At 37.9% G+C, this 23,673-nt stretch overlaps 1 protein-coding gene across 5 annotated transcripts in view; it reads left to right on the top strand.

The window, feature by feature from the left end:
• The window catches only part of palld (palladin, cytoskeletal associated protein), a 481,585-nt gene that overhangs the window by 180,470 nt on the left and 277,442 nt on the right, over positions 1-23,673 (top strand). The window contains exon 1 of one of the 5 annotated variants that reach the window (XM_028802194.2): positions 362-379. The exons of 3 other annotated variants lie outside the window; for them this stretch is intronic. The gene's annotated coding sequence lies outside the window, so the exon portion shown is untranslated. Of the gene's footprint in view, positions 1-361; positions 380-435; positions 569-23,673 lie in introns of those variants that run through there. One more of the 5 variants, XM_028802193.2, reaches the window with a different exon arrangement.

Here is a 23,673-nt window from a genome sequence, read left to right as displayed (position 1 = left end):
AAGTATTACGCCTACTCCCACGAGTCACACATTAGAACCTATCGTGCACCAGGTTTACATGGTGTGAGTCAAACGTATGCAAACACTGGGAGAGCGTGCAAACTCCACAGAGACAACGACGGAACAGTGGCGATTAGCGGGCACCCTTAAATGGCGCTGCATCCTCAGGCGCGGCACAGGTATGGCACCACTGAGCGGCACGCGCTTTTTGGCACCGTCAAGATAGGAGCGCGTGCCCGGTGTCACCATCCGCTTTCCCAGGGGAGCTTTGTTAGGCTGCGAAAGCGTCAGAATTACCAGCGGCCGACTAAACATGTGCTGTTTCAGCAGCGGAGCTACGAAAACATTACCACGGAAAGTCGTTTCACATCATTAAAAAGTAAGATTTCCTGGCGTGTAGTGCAGCATAATTCATTCTTCTCTTTCCTCCTCCTCCTGTCGTTCACTCTCTCACTCACTCACACTCGCTCGCTCACTCACTCTCTCTCCGTCTTCCAATCTGTGAGCTGCTCTGTCACGCTAAGAGTTTATTCTCACAACCGGCTCTTCAGTGGCAGTCTTTCGTCTGGTAAGTAGCAACCGGCCGAAATGTGTTCCCTTTAGGGATTCGCCTTCCATTTCTACTAATTGTTGCTTGTGTCGATTTCCTGATCGATAAACTTATCAACTAATGGAATAGTGCTGCGATAACCGCCGAAAAGCATGCGTTCCCCTCTCACTGCTGCGGCCAAGTGTTGAGCCAGACAGCGGACCCGTCCAAGCCATTATTTTTAATAACTTTTTCAGCTGTAAACCTTAAATTCGGCTATTTCTTCTCTATTACCTACGATTGCCTGGATTTCTTCACACTCCCATAGCCTTTCGGACGCTGCTGTCTAGCACGTGGAATTTGTTTGGGTCCACATAGCACCGATATGTCGAAAGGCACGTCTGCTTGTGAGCCAGCGGCAAAGGCACGTCTACATTTGCCTGGTGGCATGCAACTTGCACTTCTAGTGCTGGGTGGCAGAATATGGTGACAACAACCTGCAGCCCAATTGGTTTTACTGGAGGTTAAAATGAATTGTCAGCTTCAGTCTTTTACACATGTGCCAGCAAGTGGCAGACACTCTGTTATTCCTGCAGTACGTTTACTGTCTGTTGACATTTTTTCGGCGGTGCGAGCGAGCCAACGGGTGCCCGGCTGCACCTTGCCCTTTAGTTTGTTTATCAACTTGTGCTTGGCAATGACTTCAGTTGATTTTAGAGATAGAATGTAACAGTTTGTATGTGTGTACTTGCTAATGACATTTTTTAACCAAGCAAAATCCAATTTAAGCATAATAGAACGAGTTTACTTAGTGGCAAACATGGGCGATATCAAACCATAGCACATTATGCATATTGTACCTTAACTCTATATGGTAGCAGCTGGCTGTTGCAGAGCCTTCATTGCATGGCAGAAATTGCCAGCAACATTAATTTTTGGTATTGGGTAGCAGGTGACATCTTGCAGCCCAGGTGGCTTTATTGGGAGGTTTAATGTACTGGCAGATTCAGTATTTTACTGAGTGGCAACTTGTGACTGGCAGTCCATTATTCTTGTGGTACCTTTGTCTGCTGATGTTTTTCTGTGGTCTATTACATTTACAGTGGTTTTACTAAGTTGAGCACTTGGGATAAGTTTGGCCTTCAACTCTTTATTCACATTGGCCTATGCAAGATGCAGATTGGGAGTTTGCTACATTTACAGTCCCTTTGCCTGGTGACATATTATGGTACCATCTACAGCAGTTCTTTGAAGATTTGTATCATACTTAAATGCAATCCATCTGTAATCCTTTGTGCTTTCCCTGACACTGTGCTGATTCTTATCCAAAACCTTGTTTGGTTATATCACAGGTACTGGATGCCACAGTGTACTTACACTTGCTTTTCTGAGGAATACACTGAGGCGGCAGTTACTTTTCTTGTGCCATTATTAGAAGGCTATTCCAGTGTTCCATTGACCAAATATTCATTATGCCTTGTAAAAGGTGGGCCAAACAGTTGCCTGCATTGCAGACAGCAGTATGTGATTTTGTCAAGAGGATTATTATGCCCCACATTTGTATAGCATGCTCCTGAGGGCAGTTCATTCTGGGACCAACTCTTAGAAATTGCAACCAGAAATCAGTAGACTGAAATTGGGAGTTAGTTTTTCATCAGGCAGAAAAATAATGAAAGGATTGATAGGTGGCAGCAAGGTTGGAGCAGGGAAGCCTATTGTTTTATAGTTGGTTCCTTACTGTATTGGGCAAGCAAAGGATAGCTAGGATCTGAGGTCCAGGATTGCATGCAAACTTGGAGCCACAATGGGGAGTTCAGGAAGTCTTTTAACAGCCATTCCTGACCATTCACATTTTCTTTGTGACATGCCCAGAAGAGATTCCTGGCCCAGGGTTAAAATCACTCTGTGTCCAATCTGTAGGTCGATTTGGACCCAGAAAGTAAACTGGAGAAAGGTCTGACTTGTGAGTGTTTTATTTGTGCACCAATATTTACTCAATACTGGCATCACTGGAAGAAAGGCCGAGTCATGGTATTACAGCATGGTTGACAATGCAAAACCAGGTTGGAGAGCAGACTGAGATGGACCAATTGGAGGAAATGTCCATAATCCAAAGTGTTGTCCAAACAAGCAGAAGGTCACATATAGTAAATCCAAATATCCAAAGTATGAGATAAAAGTTGAAGAATAAAAAAGATGTAAAAAATGCTAAAACACCAGGGGAGCTTTAAATGGTGGACTGTAACAGAAGCACCAGGTACACAGTGTTAGAGCAACCCCACAAGCAAGCTTCCTCTTTATATTTCCATTGACTTTAACATGATGTGATTGCTCGGTAATTAGAGTAACCTAACAACAGACAAGGAGAGGAACAGCACAAAAAAGGATGGATTTGAGTGTATCCTCAACTGAACCTTTACTGTGGTAGGGACAAAGGCATGGAATGTGTGGTGGCGGAGGAAGGGTGACTGTTGGGTTTTTATTGGGGCTAAGTACATAGGTGTACAAGTTAGGCCATGGCGGGCAACCAGAGTTCATTCAGTTTGTCGTTTTTATTGAAAACCTTGCTATTACACCTGTTACCTTACTTTGCTCTTCTCATTATTGTTAGAACACCCCTTTTTAGCTGCACAATTGGCATCACTTTGGTTTCTAAGAAGGCTCAGAGGTGCCCCTTGTGTTTCATAGCCTATACACCATTTTTTACACTCATGCTGTTGCGCCATTTACCTGAAGTCCTCTACACTTGTGAATTTAGAGCAGCACCACAAACTGCAGTTATGTTGCCTTTTCTAGGTGGTGTACACTGATTACCTATACCTAGGTGTTTACCTATACCTATGGTCTGTTATGCTCAGATTCCTTACTTTTACTGCATGCCATCTACACATAGTCTTTAGTGAACTACAATACATTGTCATTTCCAATGTTCTTCTTTTTTCTTTGGCATTTGGCTGTCTTTACTTTTAGGCCAAAGGCCCAAATTCCGTCTGCATCACATAGTAAATCATTAAGCAAACAATGTTAACTGTCAGTACTTTAAATGAAGAACTGTGAATGGATTGGGTATTTTATATATTGGGTATGTTCTGATGGTCATGTAATACACTGCAGTTTAGCAAGCACTGTTAAAAGTATATAGGGCGGTGGGTGAATGGTTGACTTAGTTCAACATCATTAATTCCCCTCTGTTTGCCTTTCACAGTGAATACCATTGTATTGTAAGTATGCATTTCACAAATGGAAGGTGTTCAATGTACTGCTGCATTGTAGCCAGAGAGAGGGCCCATCCCACAACTTTTATTTCTCTTGAGAGTTTTGGTGTTAGCAGAGATACAATATTTGGTATTTGAAATCTAAGCTGGAAACCCAATATGTATGTGCCTGAATAGACTTTATTGGCAATTTTGCTGTGTCATTTTCTTGGTTTTATATTTGTGTCTATTTTGCAATTCTCAAATGTTTTGTTAGAGAAACTTTAAACTGCAGTCTTTTATATTCATTGTGATGTAAATTTCTGTCATGGTTTGTAAAGAAGTGAGCTACAATATATATACAGTAGTGTTTGGAAGCACTTATAAATATTTTGATAGAAACTGGTACTTTGTTATCATGGTGTCAGGATACCATTAAATTGATTTAAAATATGTCCAAGACTAATATAGTTGCAAATGGCTATTTACTTCATGAAATGACTGACATCAATACTATTGTATGTAAGAAAGAGCCCTATTTTTAGCTGCCATTACTTCAGTGTGCTAATGGTAAATTGTCTTGAATCATCTTTAATTAACATTGTTAAATTTTAATTGATTTTTAGGGAAACATTACATCTTGCCTGAAGAAGGGGCCTGAGTTGCCTCGAAAGCTTGCATATTGTAATCTTTTTGTTAGCCAATAAAATATGTCATTTTGCTTGGCTTTTCTGTACATTCATAATGGCTAACACGGTACAACACCCTAGTACTAGGGAAACATTTGTTATTCATGTTGAATCATGTTGTTCTATGCAGTGAATCAAGTAAATTGTCTTTCCTTGGGTTACAAGATACTAGCATTTCAAAAATTAATTTAGAAATGAAAAAGAAGTGGAAGGCCCACATGCCCAACTGCACAAGAGGATAAGTACATCAGAATGTTTTGAGAAACAAACACCTTTCAGGTCTTGTCATCTGCAACATAAAAAAAAATGATTCCAGGATGCATGTCCTTAGATGATGCCCAATGAAAAAGACATATCTGACACTGACAAATAAAACAAAATGTTAAACTGGGCAAAAGTTTAGGTTCAGACAGAAATGCAATGTACAATGTCTGTTCTTTTTCCCATAATAACATTTTGTTTTCACTGTTGCAGATGACCCAGTGGTACTATTTAAGGAAGCAGCCAACTGGGGACATGTAAGGTGTTTGTTTCTCAAACTACAAATTCTGATGCCCTTATCCTCTTATGTAATCTGTATATCCGAGTCTTCCACTTACTTTTCTTTCCTATTTGGAATAGGAACATGTTTCAGCCATGCTAACAGAATTATAAAGGGTTCTCTAATAACCAATTACAATTTAAACATAATTAATTAAGGATGAGCTAAGAAAGTCTACCTTTACGTCTACCTTTAAGTAATGTACAAAAATGGCTGTTGAAAATGGTGCAATGCAGCCTTATGTGAATAATAAATTATAAGTCAGTCATTTCAAGCAGTAATAGCCATTTGCACCATTAGTAATGTCTTAAGTTATTTTTTAAATCAACTAAATGGTATCTTGACAAGAAAGTAGATAGATAGATAGATAGATAGATAGATAGATAGATAGATAGATAGATAGATAGATAGATAGATAGATAGATAGATAGATAGATAGATAGATACTTTATTAATCCCAATGGGAAATTCACATTCTTCAGCAGCAGCATACTGATACAATAAATAATATTAAATTAAAGAATGATAATAATGCAGGTGAAAAACAGACAATAACTATGTATAATGTTAAATGTTAACGTTTACCCCCCCCCGGGTGGAATTAAAGAGTCGCATAGTTTGGGGGAGGAACGATCTCCTCAATCTGTCAGTGGAGCAGGACAGTGATAGCAGTCTGTCGCTGAAGCTGCTCTTCTGTCTGGAGATGATACTATTAAGTGGATGCAATGGATTCTCCATAATTGATAGGAGCCTGCTGAGCGCCCTTCGCTCTGCCACAGATGTTAAACTGTCCAGCTCCATGCCAACAATAGAGCTTGCCTTCCTCACCAGTTTGTCCAGGCGTGAGGCGTCTTTCCTCTTAATGCTGCCTCCCCAGCACACCACTGCGTAGAAGAGGGCGCTCGCCACAACTGTCTGATAGAACATCTGCAGCATCTTATTGCAGATGTTGAAGGACGCCAGCCTTCTAAGGTAGTATAACCGGCTCTCTCCTTTCTTGCACAGCGCATCAGTATTGGCAGTCCAGTCTAATTTATCATCCAGCTGCACTCCCAGATATTTATAGGTCTGCACCATCTGCACACAGTCACCTTTGATGATCACGGGGTCTATGAGGGGTCTGGGCCTCCTAAAATCCACCACCAGCTCCTTGGTTTTGCTGGTGTTCAGGTGTAGGTGGTTTGAGTCGCACCATTTAACAAAGTCATTGATTAGGTCCCTATACTCCTCCTCCAGCCCATTCCTGATGCAGCCCATGATAGCAGTGTCATCAGCGAACTTTTGCACATGGCAGGACTCCGAGTTGTATTGGAAGTCTGATGTATATAGGCTGAGCAGGACCAGTACAGTCCCCTGTGGTGCTCCTGTGTTGCTGACCACAATGTCAGACGTGCAGTTCCCAAGACGCACATACTGAGGTCTGTCTTTAAGATAGTCCACGATCCATGCCACTAGGTATGAATCTAATCCCATCTCTGTCAGCTTGTCCCTAAGGAGCAGAGGTTGGATTGTGTTGAAGGCACTAGAGAAGTCTAGAAACATAATTCTTACAGCACCACTGCCTCTGTCCAAGTGAGAGAGGGATCGGTGTAGCATATAGATGATGGCATCCTCCGCTCCCACCTTCTCCTGATATGCAAACTGCAGAGGGTCAAGGGCGTGTTGAACCTGTGGCCTAAGGTGGTGAAGCAGCAGCCTCTCCATGGTCTTCATTACATGTGATGTCAGAGCAACAGGCCGAAAGTCATTCAGCTCACTAGGACGTGATACCTTTGGGACTGGGGTGAGACAAGATGTTTTCCAAAGCCTCGGGACTCTCCCCTGTTCCAGGCTCAGGTTGAAGATGCGCTGTAGAGGACCCCCCAGCTCCGATGCACAGACCTTCAGCAGTCGTGGCGATACTCCATCTGGACCCGCTGCTTTGCTGGCACGAAGTCTCCTCAGCTCTCTGCTCACTTGCGCTGTTGTAATTATGGGTGGGGATGTCTTTCCTATGCTGGTATCAGCAGAAGGATGTGTGGAGGGTGCAATACACCGAGGTGAGAGTGAGAGTGGGTTAGGGTGGTCAAACCTATTAAAGAAGTTGTTCATTTGGTTTGCTCTCTTCCCGTCTCTCTCGATGGTGGTACCCCGCTTCGAGCTGCAGCCAGTGATGATCTTCATCCCATCCCACACTTCCTTCATGCTGTTATTCTGCAATTTCTATCAGAAACATGACATAATTCTAAACATTTGAGTGCTAGTGTATGTGTATATTAGAAACAAGCTTCTGTTAGTGATTAATTAGCAGTGCTGGTAAAGTTTTTCCTGTAGTGCATGCAAAAACAAAGCCTGTAGCTTTTTAGGCCTGGAGGAGGTTTGTAAGAATGATGTATCCTGATAGAAAAAGAGATACAACACACTTTTGGACTGAAATTTCAACTTTCATTCCTGGAACAGAAATACCGTAAACAAATGATAATATTAGGGAATCAAAATAGTACAGCAACAAAAACGACAGGACAACAATAACAACCTTGAGCAACAGTCATCTTGTAGTCTTTCAGTATCTTGTGTGACCATCTCTTGCAGCTACCACTACTTGATGTGTCTGGTTATAGAGCCAATGACCTCTCAAAATCTCTCACTGTAATGTTACTGTTGCGGGAATTGTGTCTGCTGGCTGTTTCAGCAAGAAATATGTAATAATAATAATCATTCCTTACATTTAATAGGACTTCACTACTCAAAACGCTGTAGCCACTTAAACCACCATTAATATGCAGCATCCACCTGGATGATTATGATGGCAACAATTTTGCGCCAGTATGCTAACCACACATTAGCTGTTTGGTTGTGAAGGGGTGAGAAACAGTTAGCCAATAAGAGACAGGGGATGGTTTTGAGGCCTGAATGACAAAGCCATGATGGGCAATTTAGCCTGGACACTGGGATAAACCCTACTCTTTACAGCGAATACTCCGGTGATCTTTTATAAACACAGAGAGTCAGGACCTCGATTTTACATCTCACCCGGAGGACAGTGCAATTTTTACAGTACAGTGTCCCCTCACTGCACTGGGGGATTAGGATTCAAATTCAAACCACAGGGTAAGTGCCCCCAGCTGGTGTCACGAACACCTTTCCAGGAGCAACCCAAACTTTTCCTGGTTTGTATTACTGTACATCCAAGTACTGGCCATACCCAAACATGCTTATCTTCAGGTGGATTACGTGTTCTGAAGAACATGTGGTATGGCAGCTCAGTCTCAGTTGGATCCTTTTGATGTGTCAGCCCTACTCTGATGTGGTCATTGAGAAGGACCAGAATTTGGACAGCTTTCTGTCCTGCCTGCCTGTCTGTTGAAAACCTGCTTGCTGTCAGGACACAGTGGAGCAGTTTAATCCATAATGTCTGTCAGTTCTGGTACATGATGTGCCTGCTTTCAGCATGTCAATGGCCCTCTCTCTCTTGCTTCTGCATTCATGCATTTCAGAATTCCCTGAAAATGTATTAATTGTAACCTTTGTCTTACTATGATGAAAGTTTTGAATTAATATCCATTTAAAGGGGATCTGATCAGGCAGTTTTCCCCTGGACATTTTTGGATAAATGTGCACATGACAAGCTTTGGTGTGTTTAGCAACTTGTAGTGCCTCACTGCACAAGCTGTATGACTTTTGTGACAACTAAAATAAATTGTCAATATTTTGTAAAAGTACACAAGCTGTAACTTGAGTTTTATCATTCCAGAATATACTGCCTTCCTTTTTATCATCAGTGTATTGGAAAAAATCTCTTGGGACTTTCATATGTTAGGTTATTTCTGCATTTAGATAATTTTCACAAACAATGCTTGGACTTTGTCAGGAACAGATAAGACAGTTTTGTATAACATTGGCCTACATACCATATTAAGCTGCTGTAACTTTCAACTGTAAGTCACACCTGTCTACATATAAAAGAGTAACAAATTATATGGTATATTTTACTGGAGTGTTTTTTTACATGATCTTTTTCTTATGTGTATACTGCTTGTTTTTTTGTTCTATGCCAGGAATTTTTTTTCTTCAGGATTACATTAGAACATTTGGTTTGCCCTTTTTCAGTTTCAAATTGACTTTGGCCCTTAGCATGTAATGCATGTTTCCTATTTGTTTATCTTGCATTTTGTATTGACTTTTTGAAACTGGTTTATGTTTATGCACTTGTGTAGTGGTCCAAGCCATTCCTCTGTTATAAAGAATGAATAAAAATAAACTATGACTATTTAGATTTTTAAGGTGCAAGTAAGTGGGGCACAAATGGCAACATTTAACAACAATTTAATTTTTTATCCTCTGAAACATCCATCTTAAGCCAAGGTAATAAAGTTTTTCTTAAAATGTCACTTGGCATCTGTACGCTAACAAAATGTTTAGCATTCTTAGAAAAAGCTAGATAACTTGATTTGTTGTACAACTGTGTCAACAAGCATTTATTCAATTAAATGTTGAATTGAGAAATCTGATCTATATAGTATGTTACAGATATTATGCTGTAGTAGTGAATTGGAAAATGTATATTATAAAATAACTACTCTATCTTCCATGGCACCACACAGTTGTTTGTATAGCTCAGTGAGCTATCCATTTTTCCACTAGGCAGCTGGGTTAACCAGCATAAGGACATTAAATTAACTTGCAGAAGGGACAGAAGAAGTACTGTATATGAGATGCATGGAAAAGAGTTGTAACACGGTAAAAAGAAAAAAAAAAAAGCAAGATTTGAACTTTAGGTTGAAACATAGCAGCATCTATGTTTAATAAGTTGAGCAGACTGACAATATCTTAGCAAAATGTTATAGTAGAATATATTTTTCAATATAATACTCCATAAGCTCAGACACTAATTGTTATATATGTATCCCCATGGGCACAAATGTGATTTTGTACCTCTTATTCCTTAGATCGTTAACTTATCTCCAGCTGACATAAGACTTTGATTCATAAAGAAGACAGTTGGATCAAATGAAATGCATACAGTCCTTCTTTCCCTGTTAAGGTGTCAGATTTCATCAAATCCTTGATCAGATCTTTCATGCTTTGCAGCCACTCTTAGTCTGGAGCCAAGCGGCTACTGGGGTTGCATAAGTATTATTTATTTAAATATATGCCGAAGTGAAATGAAATGTTCACTTCTTCGTAAAAACCATTATTAAATACTTTGCCTTCCAAAACATATCATATGAAAAAAACTGACACATTACGAAAATTATCTGCCCATTCCTGTTAACTACTCTATCTTAATTATGTGTTCTGGGGCAAGTATTATAGTATTCAAAAAAGCCACAGACCTTCTTGGTAAAGAATATGGATAATCTGCAGGAAAAATGTCAAAGCTACCATTCAGTGTTAACAAATCAGTGTTTTATGGTGCTATTTAATCACTTCTACAAGGATATGTTAGTAACATCCTTCTCACATTAATCAGGTACTGTAAGTGTTGACTCATATAGTCACTACATTTTTGAGCATCCAAAAATTTGAACTGGTACTCTGTATACCCAGGCAGCTCCCTGTGCTGCCTGCACAAACATAAGCAATACATCAGTTTACTTTCTCTAGATGTGTGAGTGCGAGGTGCGTCAGGTAGAAATGGTAAGGCTTGTGGAGACCAAATCAGTAGCACCCCTTTTGTACCGTACACATCTGTACCAATGTCCAGGACATCCGGAGCTTGTAGCTGTAGTGCCATGTGAAATCTACATTCCTCTTTTCCTGGATCTCCAAGGCCATAACTAAATAAACTAGAAATGTTTTCTTCTGGGGTCTCCATCTCCATCTATGCAGCCTATTGAGTAAGTGATATACTTTATTCCGATGAGGCATCGAGCTATCAGCGCATGCTTCCAACCTTTGTTGGTGTGGTACAAATTTATCTTTTGTTCCTACTGGGACTGTTCTGGGAAATTGATTCTCTGGTGACACTATTCACACTTTGCACGGTGAAATAGATTTTTCCCCAGGATGATTAAACTTCAACATTTATGTGTTAGCGTGCATACTATTGTTTTTAATATTTTAGGTTTTTCCTCATAAATATATTTAACTTCCTTTTTTTCTATGCAAAGGCTATACTGTATGTGAATATCACTGTACACTATATAAAAATACATTGAACAAATAATTGTATATAGAAGATAAAAAATTGATTTATTATTATTGTCTACTGTTTTCACTTTTTTCCTCATGTTAGAGTTAATCCCTAACTGTATTTAGCATACATTGTGTAAATATTAGAAATTTCATTCAATCTGCCTTCCACATACTGTAATACTTTTCACAATTGATTGCAGCTTATCCTGCAGCTTGTGATTGGATGGTCTTGCCAATAGACCGCTTACACATATAGAACCCCAGGTTTTTCTAACATTAAAAAAGAGCATCATTATCTTCCTAGGTTAACTATGTATTCCTTTAGCTAAGCAGCCCAATTCTGTAATTTTTCTACTCCATAAATGAGTTGATTCGGGATGAGGCTGGTACAATATTGATTTTAATGTAATGTTAGTGTTCAGTCTGTGTTTGATGTAGCTGAGATGCTGTTCTGGCATTGTCTGCTTACAATTATGTACTTGGCATTTATTCAATTGTGGTTTTCTCCTCAATTATTTAGTTACCACTAATCTTCAGTTAATTAATAAGACATATGAGTCATGAAAGGACTGAAATTGGTGTTAAGGTCTTGGTGATGTTTTATATGTGGTGGGCTCAGATGTGATATACAATGTAACAAGAAATGTTTGCTTAAATTAATTTGTCATCCTAGGTATTGACATCAGATATGGGTGCGAAAAAGTGCAGTTGTAGTAGAGGAGGTTGGCAGTGGAGAAAATACTTATTTTTATGTGTTGTTCTTACAGATCCTCACTTCTGCCATTGCTTGTTTGAATCCTTCTAGTTTAGCAGGCTGATGATCTGCTTTAGGTCCTAGTCCAGGCTCATTCTGTTCATAACATTGCTGGTAACGCTCAATGAAAATGGATTCTGCCTGGGTTTTAAAGTGACATAAAAGTGTCTTTTTTTAGTTTCTGTAATGTGCTGTTAGGGCTTGGACTTAAACTGATGTTGTGATAAAGTTGATCTGAAATGCCATATTCAATATCTCTCAATATGTTGTCAAAATATCATAAACATTGATATGTACAGCACCTTTACAAAGTATTAATACCTATTTTTACCCATTTTGCTATGCTGCTTGCAGCCTTATGCTACAATTGTTTAAATTTATTTTTTCCTTCATCAGACAACACTCAATACTCCAGAAAGACACAGCAAAAAGAGGATTTTAGGAATTTTTGCAAATTTAATAAAAATAAAAAACTGACATTTTACAGATATCCTTTTCTATGACACTTGAAATTTGGCTGAGATGCATTTCATTTTATTGATCATCGTTGAGATGTGTCTTCTCTTTGTTTGGAGTCCACCTGTGGTAAACTCATATGACGGCACATGACTAGGTAAGGTAATACCTAAGGCCCCCACAGTTGACAATATATATCAGAACAAACATCAAGTCATGAGGTTGAAGGAACTGGCGACAGGTTAAAAGAAGGGATTCAGTTGAGACACAGATCTGGAGGAGGCTACAAAAATTCTGTAGCAAAGTGTGTTTTGCAATACGATAAGTCACTACATCAGTTTTCTGTTTCTGTCTACTGTTGTCTACTCATATACTATGCAAAAGAATATTTAACATTTTATGGAACTTTGCTTAGGGGAGACCAATTTTGTACTGGTGTCAAATGTAACTAGATGTTCTCTTCATATGCAGCCATGTGTTTTATCTTTAGATGTTGTACTGCTTGTTATCCCTGCTAAACCCAAACCATTTCCAAACTGGTTAGGCAACACTATCTTCTATAAACACTTACCTTTCTGATACTTGCTCCATTTTTTTCCCTCACACTCGCTTCCACCACTAGGCAAAATGGGCAGAGTCAATGCAGTCATGTTTACAAATACTGGTGTAGAATTTGCAGATTTTTTTTTTAACTGGTAGAAAAATTTGTCAGATGTCAACAGAAGTAAACATTGCAATACTGGGTTTTGCATATTGCTTTTTCTTAAATATTAAATCACAAATTCCATGTATGACCCAGCCCAGTGCTCTATATATGAGTGCAGTACATGAGGCATGTTAAGTGCATGAAATTAATACATTTTATAGAAATAAAAATTTAATATAAAAAAGGGAGAGTCAAAAATCAAAGCCTTATATTCCCGTGCTTATTAATACTGAGGCAATTTTATATCTTATACTTATTTCTAAAACATTTATGTTACAAATGTGATGTCCATTCTTTTGAAAGTTAGCCTAGCTATGCACACATATATCTGGAACATGGAACTGTTCAGGGATTTTAGTAATTTTGGGGTGGGCAGTCTGCTTCTTTCTTCAGAGATGCATTAAGGCCCACCTTCTTCATTTTTTTATAAGCCAATTAGCAGCAGGTCTGTAATCACTGGTACAAGGACTTGGTTTCCTGTATCCATGATGAGGTTCTGTATACCACACATCCTTAGGCTGCAGCAGTTGAGAATAATAGCTCAAAAACAAAATATATACAATATATGTTCACATAATGTGTACATAATGCCAAGCACTTATCATGATTACAAATACAACAGTTAATTCTACTTGCTTTTTGGATCTTCTTTTCTGATGTCTATTAATAATTATTTTTACTCCTGCTGCAGATTGTTGTACAAGTTAACTCAGGGAAATGTACAATTTAAAAAATGAAGCATTTCATAAACTAAATGGAGAAGATTTTATGAGTCTTCAGAAAAAATTAAAACCCCAAAACAAACTTCAGGTGTAATTGTTCTCTGTTGTAATTCACTTAAGGGCAACCTGATTTACCAATACCATGTTGAAGTTTGACATATTTTACCAGTATTAATAGCATGCAGATTATGTATGACCACTAATTTAATAAAGCATAAATATTGAAATGAATCACTACTTGTGTAGACAAATGGGGTACAATTGTTGAGTTCCCTTTTTCCATTGTTTGTGAATCTCTGCACATAATAATGCTATTGACTTGGTCAATGCTTTTATAAAACACCAGCCCAATTTTACAAGCCTACTTTGTGGTTTTAGTAGTTCTGCAGAGGCTGCAATTTTTGGAAATACCTCAACTGTGATGTCATTTGCCAGCCCCACTTTGGAAACTGGAAGATGCTGACCAATGGCTGTGTCCCGGGCCCATGGGAGTTGCTTTCACATGTGCTGCAGAACGACTTCACGTCTGCTGCCCAGCATTCCGTGGCACTGAGCTTTAGCTGGCAGATTGTTTGTGGTTTATGTGATTCAAGGCTCAGATAGTGATGATTTTAATCAGAAAAAATAGATTTTCTTGCCCTGCTGTGGGGAAGTTGAATTTTGGGGTTTCTTTAAAAGTCATGCTTTATAATTTAATGACTTAAATGCATGCAAGGTTTGCATTTTTCTCCAATTTAATTTAATTTTTTTTCTGTTAGACTTGCCAGTTCTTATGAAGCACACACTTTTTAATTATGAAAGGGTTTGAGAAAATAAACATTTTTTGCTTTGGTTTAACTGCTATAGACAATATGCCTTGGTAAATAAAGTAGTGGACTTTAATCAACAAATCTGCAAGTTCAGTCCCCACCACTGACTTCCTCTGTGACCTAGGGCAGTATAATTTATTTGCTTAATCTCTGTATATTTGTTAAACACCTCTAGTGGTTGTTCTGTAGGTGCTGTATAAAAGTGTCATCTAAAAACATATATCTTAATGAAGGTAAATCTCACATTCTCCACTGACACACAAAGTGTCATAATCAAAAAGAAAATCACACCTCCCTGTTTTTTCTTCTGTTTGTTATGCATATTAGAATTCTGGTGAATACCTTTTGTAATAGCTCAAGCACATTAAAGGATACAATTAAGTTTTTCATGGCTGAATCTGTTTTTTACATTGATGATATGTAATACAAAATGTCCCAAGTGAAGAATTTTTTATAGATTAAAAAATAATGTGCCTATTTTGTGGTTAAAAATGGGATCTGCAGGATTTTTGTCCAAATGTGTAATCAAAAGCCTTAAAGCTGAGGTATAATGCATTTTATTTAAGTTCCTTGGCACTATTTTTCCTGATGTAAGGATATATTCCTGTAAATGGACTGTTCTCAGCGAATGACATAAATGAAGCTTTCATGTAAACCAGGGAGTAAAACAGCATGCAACCTCACATGTGTCTGAAACTGTGTATTGTGGTGAAAAAGAGAACTGTATAGTATTAGTAATCTGTCATTTATTAGCAAACTGAACACTGTAAAAACAAACTCTTGTGCAAGGCGTCACAGTAGAGCTGCTGCTTCATTGATCTAGCATCTTGACTTTGAGTCTTGTTCCCAATTATTGTCCATGTGGAGTTTACACATTGTCTCAGAGTGCGCGTAAGGTTTCCTCCCAAATCCCCAAAACATATAAATCATGTTAATTGGCAATTCCAAATTAGTTTGAATGTAAGTATAGATGAAAGAGTGTCTGAATTGCTATACTTTTGTCTGTGAGTATATCCTATGGGTATTACAGTATTTGTCTAAATCCTAATAAAAAAAACTTGGTTGGAAAATATATCAGTGTTTTTTTTTTGGTTGGGGGGTTGATTTGCGATTACAGTAAAAGCTACAGTATTTTCAATTTATAATAAATATGTCTGAGAGTGCATACTGTATGTAACAGACTATAACAAACAAAGCTTAATTTTATACAATGAAGCTTTGTACAGTAAACTCAAAATATAGACCTGAATATTTCATTATTACCATTTAATGAGGAGATCATAAAATAAAATAAAATGTAAAAAATTTTGGGCTTACAAATTCAAAATGACTTCTCAGTAATTTAGCATACCACTACATGCAGGTAACAAGGCTATTAAAATAATGCTGCTGGTGCATTGTCATCTTAATATTTATGTTGTGGACTGCGAGTCCCAAGTACTAAAAGGTTCCAAAGCACGTAGTCCCAAACACTTCTGACAATGCCCACTAGAGGGGGATATCACTGTTAAATCCAGGCTAGTAATAAGAGCCAGCACCTAATCTTTATAAAACAAAATATTTATTCTTCACAAAAAGTACACCAAATACAATGAAGCTTCCTGGAGCACAAAAGGCAAAGGAAGTGCTTGCAGCAATGTGGCAATCCAAAGCAAACAAGTCCCAAAACATTTTCCAAAATGAAGGTCAAAAAAAAACAGATGAAAAAGTAAAAAATCAGAGATCCTATAATTCACAGAAATCACAATAAACACACAGCACTCACCAGCTCCCTAATGTATTCGCAATGAACCGCCAGGAGCTGTGAAAGACCCTCCAGATTTATAAGGTAGAGGGCAGTTCCTGGTGATGATTGGCAGGCGGCCCCACCCACAAAACAAATGGAGCATAACAAAAGCAGCTTACTGTATATACAAAACCAGGAATAAAGAATGATGCACTTAAACAACATAAATCAAAGAATCAAAAATAAACAAAACAGATATAAAACCTGAAATTGAAACCCAGCCAGGTTAGGAAACCTGACTGAGACATGACAATTTAGTTTTCAAAACACTTCACCAGAGATAAACTAAAACTAATGTGTGAGAAGGTTAAGTTCAAACACACATTTACAAGTACAAACACAGAGGTTAAACCACTGATCTCACCAATAGGAGATTTGAACGTGACAATCTGGGAACTGAATCGCTGTAACAGTCGTGATCAAAATCACAGTCAGCTGCTGTCCAGAAAAACTTTTCTATTTAAATGTTTTAGTTAAAGAGTAAATCTAAGCCTCATACTTGAGAAAATGCTTGTCTTGAAAATGGACATAACCCTGCAAGTTTTAAAGTTTTTATTTTCATGTTTGGACCAGTGTCCTGTAGATGCCATTTTAAACTCTATATTTTAAAATGCATAAAAAAGGATGCACTTAAGAGCACAATTTCCAGTAGCAATTTAATGTATGGTATATCATGATTGTAAACAATGTTCCAGTTTGAAACAACTGGTCCAGGCAAGCTAGGTGTGAAAACACCTTAAGGTTGCCCTCAAGTTATTTGCTGAAGGAAAGTACATAATACTTTATGTACTGGCTAGCAATGAAAAAGTCAGTCTGATTTAATGGAAAGGACTAGGAGAACAGACATGGTCAAAAAACAATCATTAGAACCTCTAATTTTCAATGAAAAGTCAGTCTTAATTTGAGCAGAGATTCAATACCAAAAGTCAAAAAGAAAGTTGGATGTCTCGGATGAATTGGGACCATGTGAGGCAACTTTTATTTGGTCATGCTGACAGTGTCAACAGGCCTAGTTCATAATGGGATGGATTACCATAATAACAGGTGTAACAAAGGCGCTATATAGGCGCCTGACCCGACACAGACTCACACCGGAGGCATGTATTAAAACAAATAAACTTTTATTTTTCTTCACCTGTGGGGCACATCTTCCCCATCTACCACAGGCATAACACAGTCCCAAAGGCCCACACAAAACACCACACTGTTCTTCTTTAACCGCCGCTCTTCTCCATCAAGCTTCGTCTTCCTCCTCCCGACTCTGGTCATGGAGTGGTGGTTGCTGGGCCCTTTTATAGTCTACCCGGAAGTGCTCCAGGTGGTTGATTTCGAGTTCCGGCTGCACTTCCGGGTGTGGCGAATACACTGCCCATAAGGGCTCAGGAGTCCCAGCTGCAGCACCCCCTGGCGTCGCCTACAGGACCCAACAGGCCTACACCTTACTCCAATTCCCATGGAGCCCTGCGGGAAACCGAGGTACCGTTCCAACCCATGCGGTTGCCAATTAGCATCCCGGGGGAGGTATTGCAAAATCCACGGCTGCTCCCCCTGAACATATACTGAAGGGGCGTCCCGGCCATCCTCCACATAGGCCATGTAAAACCCTCAACCTAGCGCCACACTCTAGCAAAAGAAGATGGTGTCAAATAAATGCGACGAAACGAAGTGACTTATAAATAAACTGTTCAAACCAATGCCAGAAATGGAATCCCTGGGTTTGATGTAAAAGAAAAGATATGTAATAGATTATTTTGGGCTAAAAGATAGCCCCAGAAAAATCAAATAAAAGTTTCCCAACACTTTGGTTTGCCTAAATTTAATCAATACCATAATCTTTAACATGTAAATAATTTGTATTAAACTTAGTAACAACTTTTAAGAAGGCTTATACTTAAGACATACATTGCATTTATAAAATGTTATGTGCTGATCTGGTGTCTATATTGCAAAAAAGAGATGTTGGCACTAGAGGAAGTGCAGAGGTGAACTACTAGTTTGATTCCACAACTGAGGAGTATGAGCTACAAAGATAATTAAAAGAAGGTGGCTCTTTTTAGTTTAAGCAAATGAAGATTAAGAGATCGCATGACAAGAGATTTTTAAAATCATGAAGGGGCTTAGCATGGATTGACGCCATCTGATACCATAAAATGAGTTCTTTCCTAAGAACATGGAGGCACAAATAGAAGCTAATTAAGAGTAAATATCAAGATAATGTCAGAAAACTGAGAACAAAAGATTCATTGAATGAATTCAAACTAATGTAGTAGAAAACAGTACCCGGAGGAATTCTGTATTTTGCTTTTGCTTGTGAAGATGCCGGAACTTTTCTTATATTATTTATACTTAGAGAATGAATGATTCTAACATTGGCCATTTAATTTTCTGTTACATTTCTAAAAGCCGCATGAAATTATTATTTTATCAGGTCTATCTCTGTTTTAACATGAAAGTTTCACTAAGCTGAAAAGTATAGATTTCCCCCAGAAAGCCTTGCCTCAGTTTCACTTGATGGCACTGTCATTATTCAAGACTTTTAATCTAGCCCAGATGTTTCAGGTTTATAGATTAAACAGAAGTGATTCAACTGATAACATCTTCCCTGCTGGTCTAAATGAAACCATTCCAGCTTTGTCTGGCAGCTCTAACTGGAATTTCTGAAACTTCGGCTTCTACTTCTGTTTCCACTATTGCTTCTGCAAAGACTTGCCCTTTTTCTGTATATTTGCCTTACATTTAAAAACTGACTTCATGGTTAGACTTCATGGTTAGACAAACTACAATTGTCTCAAATATCTGAGACATTTGGCAATCGACATTAAATCTTTCAGAAAAAAATGTAAATGTGACAAATACAGTCCATTGCTTTTAATTACCTTAATGCTATGTATTGTATGAATAGTTTCTCTTCGAACATTTTGTGGAACACATACCTGGAGTGAATATTAACTGATGAAGCAATTTTACAGCCAATATGGTACTCTTTATCTGCCTGTCTGCCTGCTGCAAGGCTGCTTGATTAAATGACAGAGGTTAGTCAGTGGAAGCATCTTTGGGCTTTTATTAGCTGTCCATAACACTGTAATCTTCTGGAAGAAGTGGCAATATCATAATATTTTTTTTGGTCCCACTTGAGTTTGGAGCTGAGTGGGTGTTATGTGTTATGTCCTCCAAAGGACAGTGCAGATTTTTAGAACAATGTAAGTTACTGGGAGAAAAGATGTCAAAAAAATGAGAATCTGTCCTATCTTATGTTGATCCTTAACGTTAATCCAAACATTAGTTGAAGCCAGAAAAAGGACTAGCAATGAATAATAACTACAATCACATACTAAATTCTTTAGGTTTATCTGAAAATTTGGATGAACAGGAAATGAATGGTGCAAACCTTTTATCCTGTATGTGTGCAATGTAAAGCACTGAGGGTTGTTGCATAGCAAAGCCATAGCAACTGATTCTCAAAATAGAGAAGCTTGAAAAAACAGGCTTGGTGTCAAAAAAGTATATGAAAAATTAATAGCTATTAGAAAATGATTTTCAGTCAGAAAACCGTTGTCAGAAATGGGTTCTACAAACCCAAAAATGTTAAGATTTAACTATCAGAGTTCAAGAAAAAGATAAAACAATTTGCACCAAACTCAAATTATAACAAAATCTAGCACAGGAGAGATTAAAACATATTTTCTTTTAATACTGTCCAAACTTGTCTACATTAATACATTGAGAAGAGTTTCTTTTTAACCACCTACTGTATGTACCACCTTCTACTGATATATATTTTTTGTTTAGTATTTTGTCTACATGTGTTCAATAGAGAGTATATTTAAATATGAAATGCTGTCATAATCTTGCAGGGTAATATGAAAGGAAAGTGTAAAAAAGAGTATATCCATGGATTTTGTTTATACTATTCTTCATATTCTGTGGTGGGCTGGCGCCCTGCCCGGGGTTTGTTTCTTGCCTTGTGCCCAGGGTTGGCTGGGATTGGCTCTAGCAGACCCCCGTGAGCCTGTAGTTCAGATATAGCGGGTTGGATAATGGATGGGTGGACGGATGTTCTTCATATTGCACATTTTTTACCTGAAACACTTCATGGTGCAACCTAAAAATAACTTACATTACTTTTTTTTCCCAAAAGAGACATCATCACTTTTAGCCTTTGTGTTTGTGTGATATTTTCTGTTTCATGCCTTCAAGTTTTAAATGATTTGGCAAAAATGTGTATCTCTTGTTTTGAGTATTACTTGATGTAGAGACACACAGTTTAACCCTGGACTGGTAGTTTATTAGAGGATAAGCATATTATTTTTCATAATATCAGCCAGTAAGTGAAAGAATGTTTTCATATATATCTCCATTCATATATTTATTTGTTTAGAGGCATTTACAGTATACTGTATATGTAAGAGTTTATTTGGGTGATTAGGTAAATAGTAACAAATGCTTATTTTATCATAAGCAGTACATCGTAACACATATCATTTTTTTGCTCAGTTCTTGAACCCCATAATTCAGATCTGCAGTATTGCATCATACTGTTTTTGATTATACCTGAAGTTGCAGGTCATGGAGATATCTGTTTTCTAAGACTGAGGCTCATATTACAACTATAAGACAAGAGGTTTGTGCTGAGATGGTCAGTCTTCAATAGCAGAGTGTGATCAACAAACCGGTGTCCCAGCTGGTTTGGACTCCACTCCCTTACCTGGCCAAGAAGACTTGATGACAGAAGTTTTGGGGGGGATTGACAATATCTCCTTTCCGTGCCATAACCTGAATGTGTAAGGACGTTAAAGCGGCTACAGCGGGGCTGGCATCCTAACAGCCACAAAACAACACCTAGGATAGACTAGACATCACAGTGGGTGACTGCCTTCTAAGTCTGGCAAGCCCCATTATGGACGCCTGCAGGGCAGCATGGGAGTTGTGCATAAAAAAATATTAAACATCCCAACTGTCGTCACTGTTCTGGGCAAAGTGACACGAAATAATGACTGATGGTCTTGTGCATACCTGCTTGACAAGCCCAAAGGTAAACCACATTTCTAGACTATTGCTACTGATTATGGAACTAAAAATTGTGCTGAAAAGTCTACCTATTTAAGTATTTCATAATATATTCTAAAACTATTTTTCTTAATTAAAGAGACCCCATTTTGTTTATCACAAGCACACATTTCAATGACATTCTATTTTTAAAAGTTTTTTAAGTCAGGAGAAAAAATAGATACCAAAACTTAATTTAAATTAAAGGTTGAATAATTCTTTACTAGCTAATTGGCCATTGTGGTGAGAATAATGGTGGGTGTGTAGTGTATATGTGAATGGAACGGTATAGTTACTTTGTTTTGTATCTGATGTTACTATGAAAAGCTCTGGCATCCAGCAAGGCTGAACTGGATGTATGCATATTTGAATGTATATGTCTATGTGCTTATTTCATAAACAAAGAACATTTACTTAATTTAAAATGCCATAGTATTCTGTTGCATTTAAAAATGTTTTTGTTATGTACAATAAGGTAAAATATATAAGAATATGACTGTTTTCTCAGTAAATATTATTAAAGTTACACATGTAAGACAAATGCAGTGACTTCACAGGGGTTCTGGATCACTTTTGCTTAAATGCTGTGTGCATTTTTGATTCATGTGCTTACCATAAACCCACAAGAAACGCATTCAGCCGTGGTTCTTGCCAAAAAAGCAAACATGAGAATTCAGAATTAAAGAATCTATTGTTAGCCTTGTGACATTTATGAGCCAGTAAAGAAAGAGCTTACTAAAATCACACCAGTACTTTTGAACATGTTAAAAGACCAGCTTTACTTCAAGCCATGGAATACCAATATGTCATTATTAAACCACATCATTGACTTACAGCATTAAGAGACAGTAAGATGTGAACAGTTTCCAGTCTTCTATATTCCTTTTGCATAAAACGAGTAATGCATTACTGAATGAATTTTATCTTAAAACATTTGTTTGTCAAAGGCAGCAATCTGCACTATTGTGTTTTACCACAGTATATAAATAAAGAGACAGTGTTTTAGTACATAACACTCTATTTGTCAATGATTAATATTGTGCACCTCCATATTTCAGAGAAAAGATTGAGAAATTTTAAATATTTTTAACAGATTGAGCACAGTAAAGCTTGTAGCAAGTGCAGATCATTCAGCCAATGCAATGTCAACCTAACGTTGTGCCCAGTAATTCTGTGAATTCGCTGCCAGATTTAAACTTGTAAGCGGACTGATAAACAAGCAACCATTTATGAAATCAATCAATAATATTTGGAAATAATAATCTACAATTCCTGTCACTTCATGTAATATTTTTAAGGTATAGCACTCTTTCCACTGACAAGCTAAGAATAGTGTACATATTTTCAGAGCTAGTTCATACAACATACAAGATAATGTTTAGTAAAATTGGGAATTACAATACAACAACAAAAAGATTCCACCCAAAATGGGTACTTTTGAATATACATGCAGGAAACCTTCGCAAGACATTGCTAGGAACAAAAGTGGCACCAACCTGCCATAGGAGGACTCTACAGAAATAGCTGATTACTCTGGCAGTAGGAGTTTTAACTAGTATAGGTAGGCAGGCAATAAAAGGTTGGTTATTCTTCCAGGTTTCATCTGTACACTGGCAGTAATTTACCATGGGCCACTGGTGTAATAATGAAACTAAAGTAAGCTGACAAAAATCCAGAATATGTCTTGGCCAGTATGGTGCAGTGAATGGTACCGTATCAAAAAAAAGTATGACATTTAATGCCCATTTCGGGGTGTAGTCATCTCCTTGGTGAATCAAGTGCAATCCCCTTGGTAAAATGAATGCATACTTTTATAAACAATAGCAACTCTTGACCCAGCCTGTGATGAACCAGTCTTTGAGAAACACTGGTGTAGGAGAACTAACATGTAACCAGGTGTTTACATTTAGTTTGCAGGTAGAATGGGATCTTGTCGCCAGTCATAGTTAAATACATAGGAAGTTACCTGAGAAACCCAGGTCCTAAATATTTCATGGCAATGCAGTGATTTAGTTAGTGCTCCATCACAGATCTATGTGGAGTTTGCATAATCTGTGTAAGGTTTTCTCAGTTTTACTCCCATATTCCCAAAATGGGCAAGTTAGGTTAATTGTAGTAGTGTGTGTGTGTGGGTGTATGTTTGATTGAGTGAATGAGTGAATGAATGGCTCTTTTCATGTACTGGGATTATATTCATGATTGGCTCTTACCTTCTTCTTGATGTTGCCACAATTTTCTTTGGGCCCTCAATCCTGATATAGATGATGGACATTTAAAACTTAATGATGAATTAGAAATATGTTTGTGCATTGTTAATTTATTAT

Source organism: Erpetoichthys calabaricus, chromosome 5, assembly GCF_900747795.2.
Source record: "Erpetoichthys calabaricus chromosome 5, fErpCal1.3, whole genome shotgun sequence".
Lineage (NCBI taxonomy): Eukaryota > Metazoa > Chordata > Cladistia > Polypteriformes > Polypteridae > Erpetoichthys > Erpetoichthys calabaricus.
The sequence above is the reverse complement of the archived record's forward strand: the minus strand, read 5'-3'. Positions and strand labels throughout refer to the sequence as shown.